At 44.0% G+C, this 19,079-nt stretch overlaps 2 pseudogenes; one reads left to right on the top strand and one right to left on the bottom strand.

Moving 5' to 3' along the window:
• Positions 1 to 354: 354 nt before the first annotated feature.
• LOC136513743 (aquaporin NIP1-3-like) lies at positions 355 to 3,652 on the top strand (annotated as a pseudogene).
• Positions 3,653 to 5,437: 1,785 nt separating this feature from the next.
• Positions 5,438 to 19,012, bottom strand: LOC136510620 (serine/threonine-protein phosphatase 5-like; annotated as a pseudogene).
• Positions 19,013 to 19,079: the final 67 nt, after the last annotated feature.

Here is a 19,079-nt window from a genome sequence, read left to right as displayed (position 1 = left end):
TCCCGGACACACACATGCATATAAGTAGACTAGTCTCAGTGGTCAGTCAGTCGACGAAGGCAATCAGGATAAATAAACAAATCTTTTACGACACATGGACACGGGTGCATCTCGCCATCTATCAGGAGAGGCTGGAGCTCGACCCCATAAATAGTGCTTTAGATTGTGCTCTGTTCGCTGAGCTGATAAGCCATAACTAAAAGTACTGTTGATTGACTTATTGTAAAAGAAAAATACTATTCGTTGACTTAAAAAAAAGTACGACTTATAAACCAAGCAAACGAGGCACAAGCTGCTCCTCCATCGTCATTTTTTTCTTCCTCCTCCTAGCAACACGAGCGGTTAGCTGCTGCTGCTGCTGCTGCTGCTACAGGCAGAGATGGCAGGAGCAGAGCTTGCAAACGGCGTGCACGAGGGCGCCCTGGCTTTGGAGGAAGGCAGAGGAGGAGACGAAGCAAGGTGTGAGAGCTCGGAGCAGGACGGAGCCGGTCGTAGCAGCGCCATGTTCTCCGTACCGTTCGTGCAGAAGGTACGCTTCTTGCTTTCAATCACTTGATGGTGGCTTCTGTTTCTTGCAATTCAGTAATAGGTATGTGGCTCTCGCATGCAATTGCGAGCTTACCAAAAATGGTCTTGGGATTGGGGAGGGATGGTCCGTAGCGTTCGAACAGTGTTACACAACTAGAGAGCAGAGACAGAGGAAAGAACAAGATGAAAACTGCTTTTGTCCTCTGATCCGAGTTGTGCGCCAGAAATGGCCAAATTCAGAACAATACTGTAATAAGCACACGGCGGCTAAGGGAAAAATTCCAAACAATTCTTGTGCGTTGTTGCTACTTGCTACTCCCTTCACAAACATCTTTGTCGTGCTGGTGATGCATGCAAGTTCACACCGTGCAGCAGCTGCTGGTCTTTGCATGATTGCATCTGGTCACCACCTTGGTGCAATCAATGTGAACCTGCGCACGGGCGGCACGGTGACACGTTCCCGGGCATCTGCATCGTGTGGGGGCTGGCCGTGATGGTGATGGTGTACTCCGTGAGCCACATCTCCGGCGCGCACCTGAACCCGGCCGTCTCCGTCGCGTTCGCCACCTGCGGCCGGTTCCCCTGGAGGCAGGTCCCCGCGTACGCGGCGGCGCAGGTGATGGGGGCGACGGCGGCCAGCCTGACGCTGCGGCTGCTGTTCGGGAACGCGCGGGAGCACTTCTTCGGGACCGTGCCGGCGGGCTCCGACGTGCAGTCGCTGGTGATCGAGTTCATCATCTCCTTCAACCTCATGTTCGTCGCCACGGACAACCGAGCCGTAAGCGCCAAACCTCAAACTTTGACCATTATCGTCATAAATACTATGCTCGGTCGGTCCGTCACGGGTCCTTGTTCAGCTTCAGCTATCCACCATCAATCGCCCTCATCCCAAAAAGGAAAATAAAAAATAATAATACAGGCAACGGTACTCCTCTCCTAATATCAAGGCTTCCTCGTCAAGATTCAAGACTCGGACGAGGGAAAGCAACAACTTTTCGTTAAAAACTTGCACTAGCCAGCCAAGGAGTTTGAAGTTTTGAATCAGAGATGTTTTTTTTTTCTTTTTGCAAAACATATTGAAGGGTTTGAGATAGTATAGATTGACTAATAATGAAGGAGTCGCTTGACTCATAAGCCATGGCTGAAAGTACCGTTGGCTGATTTACTGTGAGAGAAAAATATTGTTCGTTGGCTGAAAAAGTACGGCTTATAAGCTAAGCGAACAGGGTGCTAGAATTTGAAACGGAAGAGTAGTACTTCCTCCGTTCCAAATTATAAATCTCTTTGATATTTTTTGATACATCGGTTTTGCTATATATCAAAATTAATATACTAAAAAAAGTCAAAATGACTTATAATTTGGCACGGAGGAAGTAGTTAACATTACACTAATAATTTGATGACTTTGTTCATCATGGCTGTGTAGAAAACTGATTATTCCTAGTTGGGTTGGTTGCATGGCGCAGGCACGAGTGTGCACACATAGAATTGTGTGCCTTTTAGAGGAACAATAATGCCTCGGCCATAAAAGGAGCTGGGTAAAAAGAAAAGGAATAGAATAGTTGAAATCCTCCTCCTTAAGAAACACCATATACATGGTGTCTGACACAGATGCTTACAAGAGACCAGGCTAAAAATTTTAGATTGACGAAATCACTAAAAAAACATCAATGTTAACGCTCATGTCTTTAACCTCAAAAATGGATAAATAGTCGACAATGCAAGCATCTGTACTGAATCTTGGACTCAAGCAACCCAGGTCAATAGATTATAACACACACAAAAAAAGACTAATCAAACTGCACTCATCAATTATTCGTGTAATGGTAATTTCAACGTGTGTAACAAAGTTTTGCAAAAGTAAATTCTAATTATAAATCGGGCACATGCCTAGCTGGCAGACTACCAAAAACAATAGACAATCCAAAATTATGAATAGGCTTAGAGCATCTTCAATAGAGTAGCTAGTACTTCTTTAGCTATAACATTGTCCATTTCCGGTGAAGATTGGAATCATTGGATAATGGAGAATCTATTCAATATATAGTTTGGTCATAATATGTTCTGAATAATAAATACGGTGGTCCACATGTGTAATAGGCTAATGGTAAAGTTTCCATGCCTCTTCTTAGGGCATCCTCAGCGGTGCCGTCGACTTCAAACCAGTTGTGAATTAACCCATACTTCAGAATTAATTAAAAACATCATTTTCTTCTCCACCAGTGGCTTCCCATCCGCCACTAGAATAAAAAAAAGCTGCATGCCCCCATTAGCATTGGCTTCCACCTGCTCTGCACTAGCGCCGAACAAATCGATAGCGATTCATTTGTTGCTCGTTCTCTCCCCTCCACGTTAGTCCAAGCCTGCCCCTGAACCAACTCAGCGAGCTAAGTCGACGATTGTTGGAGACGCCCTTAGAATACTCATACGGAGCAAACATAGAATTGAGTGCTTTAGTGAAACTAATCATAAGCACATTCTCTTTCTTTCTTAAATCTCTCTTCCTCGTAGACAAAACTATGACGTGGACAGCGTGTGGCTGACATGTAACATTATCCCCGCTCTTTTGTAGATTGGCGAACTCGCTGGCCTCGCTGTCGGAGCTACCGTCCTGCTAAACGTGCTTTTTGCCGGGTAATTAAATGCAAGAAGCGTCCGAATCCGCAACAATGTGCATGTACAACTGCAATACATGCATATATCTGCAAAACTAACACAGTGTGTTAATTAAAAGCGCAACTGATGCGATGCACTGCACAGGCCTGTATCAGGAGCGTCCATGAACCCGGCGAGGACCCTGGGCCCGGCGATCGTCGTCGGCCGCTACGCCGGCATCTGGGTGTACTTCGCCGGGCCGATTTGCGGGACGGTGGCCGGCGCCTGGGCCTACAACCTCATACGCTTCACCGACAAGCCGCTGCCAGAGATCACCCAGACCTCCTCCTTCTTGAGAAGTGTGAGGAGGAACTGAACTAGCTGCCAGCCAAACAAGCAACTCTCTGAAGATAGATAAAGTTAAGAGTGCTGTTTCTTTATTTGTAGCTACTCTCTTTTTTTTTGTCAATTAATTTACAGATTATACAGTATATGCTTGGCTTGTTAGTTTAACCGCTGCAAGATTGGGTCACCTAGCTGAGGTAAATTTTTCTTCGCGAAGAAGAATTACCCTTCACCCTTTGTTTAGGGATAAACGTAAAATGAAGAAGAAATCACCAGCTATGCTCGTGTCTGTGTTTTCTTCTCTCCATTACAGGAAATGCTGAGACAACTAATGAACCGAACCACTATTGGCTTTGATTTAAAATTAGCTAATTTTGATTTTAAATTTAAAAGAGTTATAAATAGAATACTTTAAAACGAACCATTAAGGCAGCCCAACGAGCTTTTTGTTTGAACCTAATTCCTAGGTCACGTCCTGGATTGTGTTCCCATGTCACATCCTGATTCATGACTCTGGAGAGGGTGACTGAGACTCGTACTCAGGATCATTTTGTCAAACCATAAGCAAAGGCAATAAGCAGGCGTCATGCAACTTCGTTTAGGCCCTTCGCTGGCAGATTTGGCGCCGCCAGAATTTGTAACACTGTAGCGCACTGTAGTGTTTTATTTTTATTTGGTAATAATTGTCCAATCGTTGACTAATTAGACTCAAAGCGTTCGTCTTGTAAAGTACAACCAAACTGCGCAATCAGTTTTGATTTCGTCAATATTTAGTACTCCATGCATGTACCGCAAGTTTGATGTGACGGAAAATCTTTTTTTTTGCATAGTGCCAAAGTTGAGAATTTGGTGGAACTAAACAAGGGCTTAGTTACCTGTCCGCCCCATGTTTCCCCGGCATGTCAAACGTTACCATGGCAAGTTGCCTGGCACATGACGCTGTGATATTTATACAAGAAATTGACATGTTATCACCAATACTAAGTCAATCCATACTAACATTGAATTATGAACTCACGCATGAGAGGACCAATAGCAAGACACTAGGACATCGTTGCCGATTTGATAGGTGAAAACTTCAATAATAGAAAATCCAAACCGGGTGTCTTGATCCTTTCAATTCTATGCCAGAGATTTAACTGATCCATTGACCTTAGTAGTATTCATGGTTAAGGTTAAGGAGGGTGCAATGCAAACTATAGGGGTCGTTATTTTCCTTATATGCAACTGTCATGTTGCATATAGAGAGTGGCTTCTGTTTTCTTGCTGGGCCACTGCAGTAGCTTGTGCTTGTGCAACCTGGTTGAAAGTTAACACACAATACACCCCCCCCCCCCCCCCCCCCCCCCCTCATTAATGCAATGATGTGAAATGACGAACCTTGTTATCCACATGCTTTGGTTCAACACTTTCTAAGATCGAAGTTTGATCTGATAGCATGTCAGTGCTCAAGGAGCCCTTTCGCTTGAGCTTATCAGCCAGAATTAACCCTACTTTTTTAGCTATAGAACAGTATTTTTCTCTCACGACAAATCAACCGCTGCAGCAATAAGTCCTACCGAACGGGAACAATTTACCCAATTTCCCAATCCAACCACCCTGCAGGTACTAGTAAATGGTAACTAGTACATTACCATTTATCATGAATGCCTTGCTAACTCATGCGTGCAGAGGGACCGCTGCAAATACGCTCACCACTCTGAGGAGAATGCAAACCCTGCCTCAACGAGAGGCCTATTCCACCACAAGCCCACGCCGACATGCGACAAAACGGAGCACAAATTTCAGTCTGAACATTTACAACTTGGACATGCCAATTACACAATTGATCCGAGTTCGCAATTTCAAAGACATGATGACCAGAATTATCACCAATGATACCAAACTATATGAGAACATTATGGGTTGAAATGTAAAGATTACTTACTCAGATAAGAGCAATTGTACTACTGAGGCACACAAGTAATAATTTGATAAATTTGATAAGTACTAAATGTGTGTATAACTTGATGATAAATAAATAAAGGAAATGATGATTTAACAATTTTACAAGTAAACTAGAATCTAATGATCTAAGACTGTTTACTGATAGTTACAAGAATGACAACTCGTGCACAAAAATGGATGTACCATCCCAGTAAATCGACAGTTGAATCCCTTACATCACTTGATCCGTTGTACAGGGGAGCATATACTTAAACCTAGCAAGAAATGTGTTGGGAGCTGACAAACAACAGACTCATCTGATAAAAATTGCTAAACAAGGTTGCTATATTCTGTCATTGAAACATCCTGAGGAAGTTATTTGCATACGCCATCGGCCTCACATCAGGGTGTGGCTGCAAGATGCATCAGCAAATGTGAAAACCCCTTAATCAGATATCCAGTTGCTAATCAGATTGGTGCTAAAAAGAAGTTTAAGAGGAGCATGATAAAAGGATATTCAAAATGTCAACAAAGGGGAACCATAACCATGAGGAAATGCATTTGATAAGTAACATGTGAAGGTGTTTCGAAATCTGGTGGTTTCCATGTGATAACCACCTGAAGCGTGGAACCTAACAATTTTATGTTTTCTCATTGCTTCTTTGTTGGTTTGGTCCTCTGATTCCAGTTTCTGACAAAATGTGAATACTAATGTTCCACTAAAAGTTCAAGGTCATGTAAACACAAACTGGGCAAATTCTTAAAAACAGACATTGTACAGTTTTTGCCTCTGTTAGGATATACGTAAACCTTGAGCTTCAATCAACACTTCCCACATAAACAGCTTGTGCTAGTGATCCAAAGTTAACACAAAGGAAAGAAAAGAGAACTACTCACCACAGCTGAGAAAGTAACAATATCTGGTTTCATTTCTGGAGCTGTGAAGCGAATAAATGCACCCTTGTTGCCCATCTATATCAAAAATGCAGTTCACAAGATTAAAACAGCACGATACAATAGTACATAAATTTGACAGCATAGATTAATAAATAAAAAATAGGACAAAAATGGACCAGAAAAAACCTGTTCTTTGCCTCGATAAACAAAAAAACATCAAGAAAAGCAATCAGCATTCAATGGCATAACAATACAAATGGAAGTTGGTATAAGCAAGCAACACGGTAGCATAAAGCTATACACCTATACCTGGTCACAGTAATTAGGCGCAGAGAAGACTGTTATAAGCTTCCCATCATGTTCAATTTCATAGCCTTCATCCTTTACTTCATGGGACCGGACAATAAGATCTGGCAACTCATCAAGAAAACAAAAGGTGACAACATTTCTCGAGTAAATTCCCCTTCAGTAAATAAGATCCCACGATATTTACCCAGGTTATTTTCCTGTAAAAACTTCTTAGTCACATCTGCGCCAAAGGAAAGAGCAACACCACGTTTGCTTGGACCTCTTCCAAGCTGAGGCTGAGGGTCACTCCATAGTAGTTCACACATTAGACCTGCCATAAAGAACCAGTAGTAACATTGTCATATGCCCATCATTGCCAAGCAGCCAATAGAAAGATGGCATCATACATCCTGAAAGCATCAAGCCATGAAAGTATCAAACATGTCGAGAAGACAAGAACTGAGCATACGACAGTTGATTAGGACCATCTGGGGTTCCTACCCACCCAGCATGTCCAAGACTTGCCGTGGGTGCTTACCTTACCCAGGAATTAAATTCAGTTAGGAAATAGTACACACACATGGGTGCTTTCAATGATAAAGCATATAGAAATTTGGCTTCACTTTAAAAAGAATAATAGCTAACATTGTTCAACATTTTGACTCAAGTCCATAGTTCAGCTACTCCAAGTTAATGGGAAGCAGTCATGTGTACATTGGGAATCTACGTCACGTGATACTGCAGCAAGCTGACCAGGTAATAAGATAGATTGATTCGGTTAGGATATTACTTAGGGGTCAAGTAAGTTGTCTCTATAAAAGAGAGAATCCGGTATTGATTGTAATCAAGCAAGAAGAAATCCTAAGGTAGTCCCCGAAGAAACGGCGGCTATCCTGGGTTTCTCTGCTAATCCATCTATCCGTAGCCATTCCATATCAATTGGTATCAGAGATCAGTCCCGAGGCATCGCCATCCATGGCCGGCCTCGTCATCGATCCTGCGGCCATCAATGCCAAGCTTGACTATATCCTTGCGCAACTCTCCACCATTAACAAGCGGTTGAATTCGTATGCCAAGCGCATTGCTGTGCCCTACAACCTCATCATGCAGAACCCCTAGCAATGGCCACAGCTCGAGGACAAGCTGTCTTGGAGGGGTGGAGTAGTGTTATGGCAAGTGGAGCCAGGACCAGGGGGCCCACGCGGTACTGTAGCGCGTGGACAGTACCGGATTAGATTAGATTAGATTGGTTTGGTTTGTTAGGAAAGGAATAAGATAGATTGATTCGGTTAGGATATTACTTAGGGGTCAAGTAAGTTGTCTCTATAAAAGAGAGAATCCAGTATTGATTGTAATCAAGCAAAAAGAAGATCCTAAGATAGTTCCCGAGGAAGGGCTGCTATCCTGGGATTCTCTCTGCTAATCCATCTATCCGTAGCCATTCCATATCAATTGGTATCGGAGATCAGTCCCGAGGCATCGCCATCCATGGCCGGCCTCGTCATCGATCCTGCGGCCATCAATGCCAAGCTTGACTATATCCTTGCGCAACTCTCCACCATTAACAAGCGGTTGAATTCGCATGACGAGCGCATTGCGCGCTTGGAGAAATTCCAGGAAGAGAAGAAAGTGCGGGCAGCAGCGACACCCACCGCCGCCACGGTCGCCTTCAGCCGCCCCTGCCTTCCTGTGCAGGCCTTGGAGGGCGACATGGCCATCGACGCTGCCAGCCATGCCAGCGCGAACGCCAACCTGGTAGCCGCTTCGGTGGGCGCCAACGCTGTTCAACGCTATGTGCCGCCGCACTGGAGGGACAGGGCCAGGACGTCGTCGCCATCTCCGACCCCGACGACCCATACCCTGATCCATAGCAGCGTGGTGACGGCGTACGACAACAACGACGCAGCACTGCTAGCTGCCGTCCCTACAGCCCAAGGCCGTCGGCGTCGACTACGTGGACAAGAGCAAGGTGCTGACCCCCGCCGCCGACGTCCTGCATCTCCTTCGTCTGCGGCTGCCGCGACCTTGGCGAGGCGCTCCACAAGGTCCGCGAGGGCGCCGCCATGATCTGGACCAAGGGGAAGGCCGGCATGGGCAACGTCGTCGAGGCGGTGCACCACGTCCGCTCCGTCATGGGCAACATCCGCGCGCTACGCGACATGGACGACGACGAGGTTTTCGCGTATGCCAAGTGCATTGCTGTGCCCTACAACCTCATCATGCAGAACCCCTAGCAATGGCCACAGCTCGAGGACAAGCTGTCTTGGAGGGGTGGAGTAGTGTTATGGCAAGTGGAGCCGGACCAGGGGCCCACGCGGTACTGTAGCGCGTGGACAGTACCGGATTAGATTAGATTAGATTGGTTTGGTTTGTTAGGAAAGGAATAAGATAGATTGATTCGGTTAGGATATTACTTAGGGGTCAAGTAAGTTGTCTCTATAAAAGAGAGAATCCGGTATTGATTGTAATCAAGCAAGAAGAAGATCCTAAGATAGTTCCCGAGGAAGGGCTGCTATCCGGGATCTCTCTGCTAATCCATCTACCATAGTCAATCCATATCATAGAGCTTCAGTATATCATCATACTGGTTTAAGATGATAGTAAAAGAAAACTCAAACCACGAACACTGTAGACATACACATAATAGTTAAATCAAGTGTAGATGAACTGACACAGTAGGAAATCATTTCATAATATTAGTTGGAAATAAGCAGCATCAACCAAGTATAGAAAAAAGAGGATATTGTACCTTCTTCAGGTGGTTCACAGAAACGATCAATGGACCTGATGTCTGAAAGTTTCACCCCATCAACACTAAATAGCCCTCCATGAACCACAAAGACCTTGTTGTTGATGACATGCGCAAGAGGTAACCAACAAAAGACTTCAGCAAAAGTTCAACAAACTTTTCGCCCAGCTTTGACCTCACTTCCCCCTCAAAGCCATATATTTTGTTCATGCTCTTGCTTTCATGATTTCCTCTTGCAAGGTACATAGCTGAAAGATTAAAAAGATTCACCAGTGCAATATTAGTACATCTACAAATTAAAGGCCATGTTTATCAAAATTAACATAACACCAGAACTGCTCAAGTAACAATATCGTGAGTGGGTTGGATCTTGGAGAGGCCTCTAGATCTCTCCTTGTACTATATTTTTCTTCTTAATGAAATGACACGAAACAATCCTGCATCTTTCAAGAGAAGAAACAAACTGCACAATGTTGCTCAGTTCACGGAATTAACAATATGTGAGAATACCTTTCGGATAGAGGCACTTGAAAGCAAAAAGGGTGAGTATGACTTCAACAGAGAAAGATCCTCTGTCCACAAAATCACCATTGAAGAGGTAAGGATTTTCTTCTGAGGGAAGTCCATTGAGGTCAAATATGTTGAGCAAATCAAAGTACTGCACAGGGGGAAAAAAAGATTAACTGCCAACCAGTGCAGCTTAAAGGAATCATATGGCAATACAAATTTTAGCCAGGCCAAGTGAAATCACTATTTCAGATGTACAATCCCCTCAGGTACTGAAGATCTTGATAATCACTGTGCATCAAGGCTAATGTTTCTTCTTTCTTCCTATGTCAAATTTTAGAAATGACAAGCTTTATTTCTGCTTTATGTTATACTAATAGTTCAATACGGTACATCAAAAAGAGATACAAACATGTTCCATAACTGCAATACCTTATTTTACAAGACCAATCTGTTTGTTAATTTGTAGGTGGGCAACTACGTTAAAAAATAGGCAGTTTCAAATACAAAAGGGCGTACCCAGTGCAGAGAGCTCCTGCTCTGTGCGGGGTCTAGGGAAGGGTGTTAGTGGGAAGCCTTACCCTCGCCTGTGCAATGCGAGGAGACCGCGACTCGAACCCGGGACTTTCCGGTCACAGGCAGTTTCAAATACAGATGAATTAAAAGGAGGTAGTTTGAGATACAACTTTAATAGAGTGATGCAGTCATTTTGCGTTCTTCTCTTAGCAAGTATGCACAAAACAATGGAGCGAATAAAGTCAAAACAATCACTTCAAGTGATGCACCCGTTAAACATAAATACCTGGCCATGCACATCACCGCAAACTGTAAAATGACCACCGTTTGGAACATCCACATCAACAAGGGAAGGCATCGAACGCAGCAAATCCAAGGTTTTTAGCACAATCTGATAAGCATATCTACATTGACAAATTAACGAAGAAAATGACTCAGAACAGATAAAGACAACAAGAAACATGTTCCATTACGAGATATTGTACCTTTTATGTATGCATTTCTGCTTCTTAAATTCATCCAACATTGGTTTGACAAAATCTATCGTTATTTCTTCCCCATCAATTCTTGGTCCCGCATAATGTGGCTCTACTTCTAGTGAACCAAAAGAATTGTGCACCTTAATTAGAATGTGAAATAAGCAGACATAAGTTGTACAAATAAGAGAAGTCTCCACCCACTCAAAAAAGGAAAGCACGAGACTTACATGATAAATAGACATTCAAACTTCCAATGGAACAACACAAGATGGCATAATTCACAATAAAGTTAGTCGAGTTTCTGTAGCATGATAGCATCAAATGGATGGGAACTAATAAGTCCGCAGTAGGTATAGTTTTTTAATAAAGTAGCCAACGATGACTGGACAGGCTCGTATCCCTTATTAGAAGGTGCAAGAGAAACTCTTAGGCCCTGTTTGGTTCAGCTTATCGGAGTCTCGCTTATAAGCTGAGCAGGATTATATGATAGGCCATGATGTAGAGAATCTGCTGTCTAAATAAGCTGGTCATTTGGCTCTGCAGATTATTTCGGGTAGGACATTTTGCAATGGGAACCCTGGACTTTTCTCAAAATGCGTAGCACTGTTTACTACTATTCCAGTGAGTCTATAGCCTTACAACTAGACCCAAATAAAAGTTTCTATTTACGTCCAGGTCCTTCTTCAAAATCCAAGCTCTAGCTCGGAGATCCAGGCAATCTCTAGGCGAGGGCGAGGGCGAGGAGCTCCGACGGGTGGCGGAGTTGTGGGCGGGCCGGCCGGCGGAGCTGCGGGCGGGCGGGCGGCATGGAGCTCCAGCCGGCGCGAGGAGCTCCGGATGCGGGCGGGCGGGCGGGCGAGCAGCCGGCAGCGTGGACCTCCGGCGCCGGCGGAGCTGCGGGCAGGCGGATCCACCGGCGGAGCTGCGGGCGGGTGGCATAGAGCTCCGGAGGGGGGGCGAATGCTCGGGAACGCGGCTCGCGTTTTCCAAAACGCAGCCTTTCGCTTGCGTTTCCAATCACCGTTGCAGCGGGGAATCGAACGCGAATGCCGTGTTCGCGGTGGAGGCCGTCGCGACCCGTTTGGCGGACTTATTCCACTTATTTCGCTCAGAATCAAAGCAAACGCGGTACTAAACAGGGCCTCAATCACCCACACCAGCTATAAAGACACCTGCGACCATGCATTTCACTTTTAGCCATGACTACTAAGGCCCTGTTTGGATCCCTCCATCTAAAGTTTAGTCACTAAAGTTTAGATCTAAAGTCTCCAAACAAGTGGTCGAAATTTAGATTCAAACTTTAGCTAACCCTTAAAAAGCACTTTAGACCATTAGACCAAAAAACAGAGCTAAAGTGGTCTAGAGTGTTGGTTTCTCGCAGCTCCCGCACGCAAAAGACGTTGCCCTTGTGAACATCTGTTCGTCCCGCCTCCCTCCAAAAAAAAAACTCCGTGAAAAAGCATTGTGCGCCAATCTTCCCCGCCCAGACTCCCCACGCCCCCGGCGATTCCGCCGAACTGCCCCAACCCAGCCATCCCATCGTCGGCCAGCCTTCTCACCACTTCCCCCTCTTCGATTCTACCACTGCCGACCATCCCACCACACATCCAACCAGTAGCGCCGTCACTCCCAGTTGAAGAAGCAGCGCCTCTAATGGATCCCGACGACGATGCGTCCATGCACCCCGAAGATCCCTTCCCCTATGATTTCTTCTCCCAAACCATCCTCGTGCCCTCCAGTCAAGACAATATGGTCGACCTCAACTCATCGGCAGCTTTTGATTTCCCGCACGTGGGGTTGTTCCAAGATATTCTTGAATCGACACCGATTGAAGACGGAAGTGGCAGTGGCATTTGAGGCGCCCATGGCGGCAGAGGCAGCCGTGGAGGGCCTGGTGGGCGTGGAGGAACTGGAGTTGCTGCTGGCAAAGGCGGACGTGGTGGCTGTGGCGGCGTGGGTGGATCTGCTGCTAGCACAGGCAATCGTGGTGGCTGTGTCGGCATCGCTGGGCGCGGCGGGCGTGCTGGAGCTGTGCCACGAGCTACTTCTGGCAAAGCCCCAGCGAGTGTTGATGGAAGTAGCAATGGCTCAATGCCATCCTGCACTCCTCGCACGGCTCGAGCAGCTATCAATGGTGGACGTGGAGGCTCTCTGTCCGAAGTCGGCACTAGGCTACCATTCAGTGCAGCAGCCGTAGGCGGCAAGCCACCGATGCCCTCCAGAATTTGAAGATCCTATAGGTATAACCGAAGAAATTGACGGAGCAGGCGATGGCTTTGAAGGTGATGGTATTGAAGAAGGGGATGAGAAACTCTTGGAAAAAAAAATTCAGTCAGCACACCTTACTTGATCCAAAATATGATTACAGTTGTCTTTTTCTTTCACAAAGTAGCTTTCTAAGTTCTGCATTCATGGTCTGAATTTGCAAATTTTAGAATTGGTATGTACATAGGTGAATGGAGTGACAAGGTAGCCTTTAGGTGCCCTGATGGCTTGTCATTGCATTTCGTATAGTTCACACAAGCCTCCTTTTTCCTGTGATCCTTTCATGCATCTGAACAGAGGCTACTAGGTCCTGTCAAAATGCTTGAACCTGATGGTGTGTTGGTCCATTTGCTTATGATGTGTACTTTACCAAAGCACTGTAGTACAGCCAAACTGCAGCATACCAAAACTTTATGCTGTGCTGATTGGCTACATGTTTCAGCCAAATTGGTCCATATTTTTTCTGCCTACATGTTGCAAAATTACATCTTGTTGACATTTTATTTTCATTTGAAACAATGTAGATGGGTAATCGCTTTGACAAGGCTAATTGGTCTGCTGAAAATACTTCTATTTTCTGCGAAATTTGTCTTGAGGAAAAGAGGGCAGGCAATCATAGCAATGGATTCATTACTAACAGGGGTTATGTGAATATATCTGAGAAGTACTACAATAGTACCCACCTAAAACACAGTAGGAAGCAACTGAGAAACAGATGGGATCAATTGAAGAGGCTCTATCAGTTTTGGCCGTACCTCAACGGACACACTGGTCTGGGACGCAATGCTAATGGCTCGGTGATGGCTGATGATGAATTCTGGGATACACACACAAAGGTATTGATGACACAGCTTTTATGTTTAGTTCGTGCGTATAGGCTACCTTAATTAATGTTGACACTTGTTTACTTTGTTTCAGAACAAACCCGAATGGTGGAAGCTGTGATCTGGACCTCCATACAATCTTGCACACTTGGAGGAAATATTTGAACAAGTCGCAGTTGATGGGTCTTCAGCCTGTATTCCAGGTGAAATAATTGGAGATGGAATTGATGAGGTTGAGGACCAGGAGGAAGATGGGAAGGAATACAGCCCAATGAGTGTTAGTGCCAGGAAGAGAGCCAGCAGCACTACTACTACTGCCATGAGTCCTACAAAAAAAAACAAAGAGTCCTATGGTGAAGGTGCTGAAAAGAATACTCGAGAACTTCAAGGAAGAAAGTTCAGGTGATAAATTGGCCAAATCAATGAAGAAAACTCTCCAATTGGCAGTGGAAAGTGGGGCAGCAGAAGATAGTATCGAGTATTTCATGGTTACCAATTTGTTTGTGAAGGCTGAAAACCGCGAGGCATTCTTCAATTTCAGCACTAAAGAAGCTAGGCTCATATGGTCGAAGAGGTTGTACTAGATGAACTAGGATAGTGGGACAGCAGTAGTGCCTTTCTTTATTTTCATGAACTTACTGTTTTCCATATACTTTGAATGTTTGCATGAACTTCCTATGAATGTTTGCTTATTATTAATGTTTGCTTAAACTCTGTTTACTATCAGCATGGTGTAATATTGAAATGGTTTTTTTTTATTGTTGGCACTTGTTTACTGTAATCAGCTTTCTAACGTGTGGGGGTGCCTTATTTGTAGAGATTTTTACATCAAGTGATGAAGAAGACAATGCAGTTGAGGCACAGGAGCATCGTAGGAGGAAACGACAATTAGCTTCCATTGCTTGCATTATTGGTACGTACTATTTTGAAACTTTAGCCACTAAACTTTAGACCTAGAATCCAAACAGGCCTTAAGCATCCTCAAGTTTACTTCTACCTATTCATTCAGCATTCTCCATTCCAATCCAAATGGAGCAACATTATTGGCAAATGTGATGCCTACTTCGGTAATGTTTAATACAAGAATTATGAGCAACCAAAATCATATAAATGCACATGCCTCAAACCACACCCGCACCTCAGCACCTTTTCTGAACTATTTTGGGTTATACAGTAACTAATAAACCTAAAGCACATTGCACATTTTCTTTACAAAAGCATAATGAACACACAACTCTAATGCATATGATTCAACAAAGCTAAAGCATGCCCACTAGCACATCATTCTAACCAACATTACTGCATGAAGACAATAGTAAAATTGGTCATACTAAATTATCGAATTCCACACTGCAACCATTCCAAGGGGAGAGGAAAGCTATTCCTCGCAAATACCTAGGACTGCTGATTGAAAGGTCGGTAAAAAGATTGCCGGGGTGGCAAGGACGCCTACTTGTAGGGCATGCACACAGAACACAACACGGTGGCAGGGTCCAAGACTCTAGACTCCAAGCAGCCGAGTGGTGAGCACGACCAAGAGGATTATTTATAAGTTTGTTTGTTTCATTGGTTAATTACCTAATTTAATTGGCTAATTTAGGTACTATGGTAAGAGTAAATATGGATCAGAAATAAAGGAGAAGGCAATGGCAATGAGAAGTATAGTAATTCTTATTTGTGTTCTTATACGTTTTGATGAATGGACATAACGAATCTGGGATACTGGACCGTAGATTTGAGACACTTTGTCTATGCTATCAAGTCCACCACACCCTTTTTTTGTCCTCTGCCACTGGTGCCAAGTCTGCTTATAAAATCCAATTCACTGGGTCCTTCGAGCCACTCAGCAACTTGTTTTGGAAAGCAGAGGCGGAAAATAAATGCAAGCTCTTCGCATGGACCCTAGTTCAAAACAAACTCTAACATCCAACAATCTAGCGAGGAGAGGATGGCCACATCAGACTTCATGTGCACTCTATCATGGACAGAAGGAAACTAGCTGAATCTGTGTCTGCTATACCCTTTCAGAGTTGAAGTCTGGAAGCAGGTCCTTGCATGGGAACAATTTTCTCTTCCCTCATATCCAGGCTCCTAATTCCAATTTCCAACTCCATTAAGGATTGGTGGGAAGCGGCAATTAAAACGGTGTCAAAAGACAAGAAATGCGCCTTTAATGCTGCAAGCATTTACAGCATGTGGAATCTATTGAAAGAAAGGAACCGACGGATTTTCCAAAATGAAGGATCCACATCCCTAGCTTTGGCGAATGAAGGAAAACGTAGAACAACGGCAGCGTGCTTTTTGAAGGTGTAATGGGAGTCTTAGTTCTTTGACTGTATTAGTATGTGCTAATCTTAGTTGTGCCCATCCTTCTGGGGAGCTTTGTGGCCCTTAGGAGCAAACAATTATTCATTACTTCTCCCCTTTAATGCAAGGCAGAGCTACCGCCAATTTTCTTTCAAAAAACATTAGAACATCGAGCAACTAGTGAGCAAATCCCCAGCAGAATTCAAAAACCAGATACCTATGATATGGTAGTCGATAGAGTCTGCCACAGAGCGCCTCTCAGCATCTCCAGCAGAAATTGCTTCTTCAAAACGGATTTTTTGGACAGCTTTCTCACACTCTTTCAACTTTCTTGTAGCGTCTGGATCATTCGGACAGATTTTTTTAACCTGGGAAAAGATTGTTTTTCTAATTTAAAACAGAAAACCAAAAGTAACAAAATTTACTACCTAATAAATATTGGCAGTCAGTAGTCTAGGTCACTAGGAGATATGTACACAAGTAGAGCAGTTTGCTAACCTGCTGAAAATCCTTCAGGGCTTCCTTGAACTTTCCCATGGCAAGATATGCTGCGCCACGTCTATAATAACCCTACAAAAAAAAAACTTCATTAAATGCAGAAACTAAAAAAAACAAAGACCATGTCAGCAAGAGGTGGCACTGGCATCATCACTTACTTTTGAATATCTAGGATCAATTTCAATGGCTTTTGTAGCATCCTGCACAGCACTTCCATATTCCTCTAATTTTGTGTGTGCAAATGCACGGTTTGCCCAGTAAACTGCATTCGAACTATTCAGCTCAATGGCTTGACTGTAAAGCTCTATAGCCTGCGAGAACTTGTTGCTGGAAAAAAATAGATGTAAGTAGTAAGTGCCACAGTTCAAAGAGAACATTAAAGAAGATCCCAGATTACAGCCAATATATTTAAAATTTTAATGTAAAGGAACATCAGTAGCCAAAATGCCAAATAATGCTCTAGATGGTTTAGTGAGTGGATCAAGTATAAGTCACACTTAATTTCATTGATCGAGGCATACGACTTTCAAATTTAATGCAAGATTTAGCATACAAACCCTAGTATGTCCCTATCTGCTTTTTAGCCACCATTAACAATTCACAGAAAAATAGTAGGTCATATTATCATAATTGAATTTATCTTTTGCCCACTACAATAGGTACTCAGAAGTAATTTTTACATAGTGAAAAACACACCTACATGGAGTGTTAGGGAAAAAAGTTAGTGTCAGCTACAATGAAGAATCAGGTCAAATCCTAGCATACCCTTGAAGGCATCATTCGCCTTAAGTTTAAATTCCTCAGCCCTTTGCACATCTGAATTTGCAGTAGCATCCATGATAGTTATTATCCTTCAGCTGCCTACCAAAAAATTTCATATGAAGACTTAAAGACCCTTTATCCACAAACTGCATGTGCAAAAAGTAAATGAGTTAGTGAAAGAACAAAGGAAGTACAAGAGTATCACGCACAAGCATAACTGAAAGATTAGTACAAGAGTATCACGCACAAGCATAACTGAAAGATAAATGCTTTAGCACCTTTTCTAGAAACTTACGATCCATAGTTTCATGACAGTAGAACATCGCACAAAGCCAGCATTTCAAAAATGCACCCCAAATTCTAATGCACTCAGGCCCACACTATAACATACACATACTAAAAGTGGAAATTAACAACTTCATGAGATCACAGTGTTTCAAGAGATGGAAAGTAGAACTATCACTGCTAATTATTCACTTTAAAAAAATAGACCAACCTAGGAGAACTAGGTGGCATTTTATTAAGAAGAAATAGGCACACGAATTCGCCTCGGTGAGGACTTGAACTTGTGTGGTCTGGGCATACATCCACACCCTTGACCAACAGCTAGCTCAGCTTCCAACTTAATTATTCACTTAGTGCAGAATACAGGAGGGTAGTCAGTAGTCGTGTCATGATAAACCAGTAGCAGTCAGTAGTCGTATCATGATAAACCAGTAGCAAAGGAGCATGAAGCCGACCTCGCAAAATTCTTCAGCACAAACCTCGCTGTGCAGTCCTAACAGAACCATCCATCTCCTAGAGCAATACCATCACAACCCTTACCCAGTCACTCCAGGTACTGGTCCACATCACAAGCCCATCTCTCAGTATCACCCACAACTCCAAGGATATGATTTTGACATCAGGTCCACCAGATACCTTCTCATTAAAGGTTTCTCTTTTCTACAGAAACCATTTTGCATGCCCTTTACTCGACCCTGAAACTTTGCTTCCTCTTTTTCACCCCAAAACCTAATCACTAAAGTTGGGCTTTTTGGAAGGACCCAAGCCCCAGCCCAATATCCTCCCCATTTATAAACACATTATATGCCCAAACCTAACGTCACAACAATCTGATAATCAAGACATAAAAAAATGAGTTAAATGCATGAGCGGCCCCTGAACTTGTCAAGAGGTGTCACTTAGGTCTATACGAACTCTGAAAATGCATTTCTGGGTCCCTATTCATGTTATATCGTGCACCGCAGGTCCATATTAGCCACATGGTCATTTGTTGCTGATGTGGCATGACAGCATGGCATGCATTTTTACATTTAGACCCTTTTTACTTGGAAAATAGACCGTAGGCCACTAGGCCCTGCCCTCTCCTCTTGCCCACAGAAAACAGCCGCACACCATGGAGGACGCGAAGCAGCATCAACAGCACACCGCGCATCAGCGTCTTCCGTGTCCAGCAGCTCCTGCGTGTACGCGCCAGCGGAGGTGGAGGGGAGACCACGTTGCTCTCGGCTGGAGGCCACCATGCACGTGCCTGTGAAGCTGGTGCTCACCGTTGCATCGTGGTTTCGTGGATGGCACGTGGCCACAGCA

Source organism: Miscanthus floridulus, chromosome 16 (genome assembly GCF_019320115.1).
Source record: "Miscanthus floridulus cultivar M001 chromosome 16, ASM1932011v1, whole genome shotgun sequence".
NCBI lineage: Eukaryota > Viridiplantae > Streptophyta > Magnoliopsida > Poales > Poaceae > Miscanthus > Miscanthus floridulus.
Note: the sequence above shows the minus strand (reverse complement) of the source record. Positions and strands in the feature narration are given on the sequence as shown.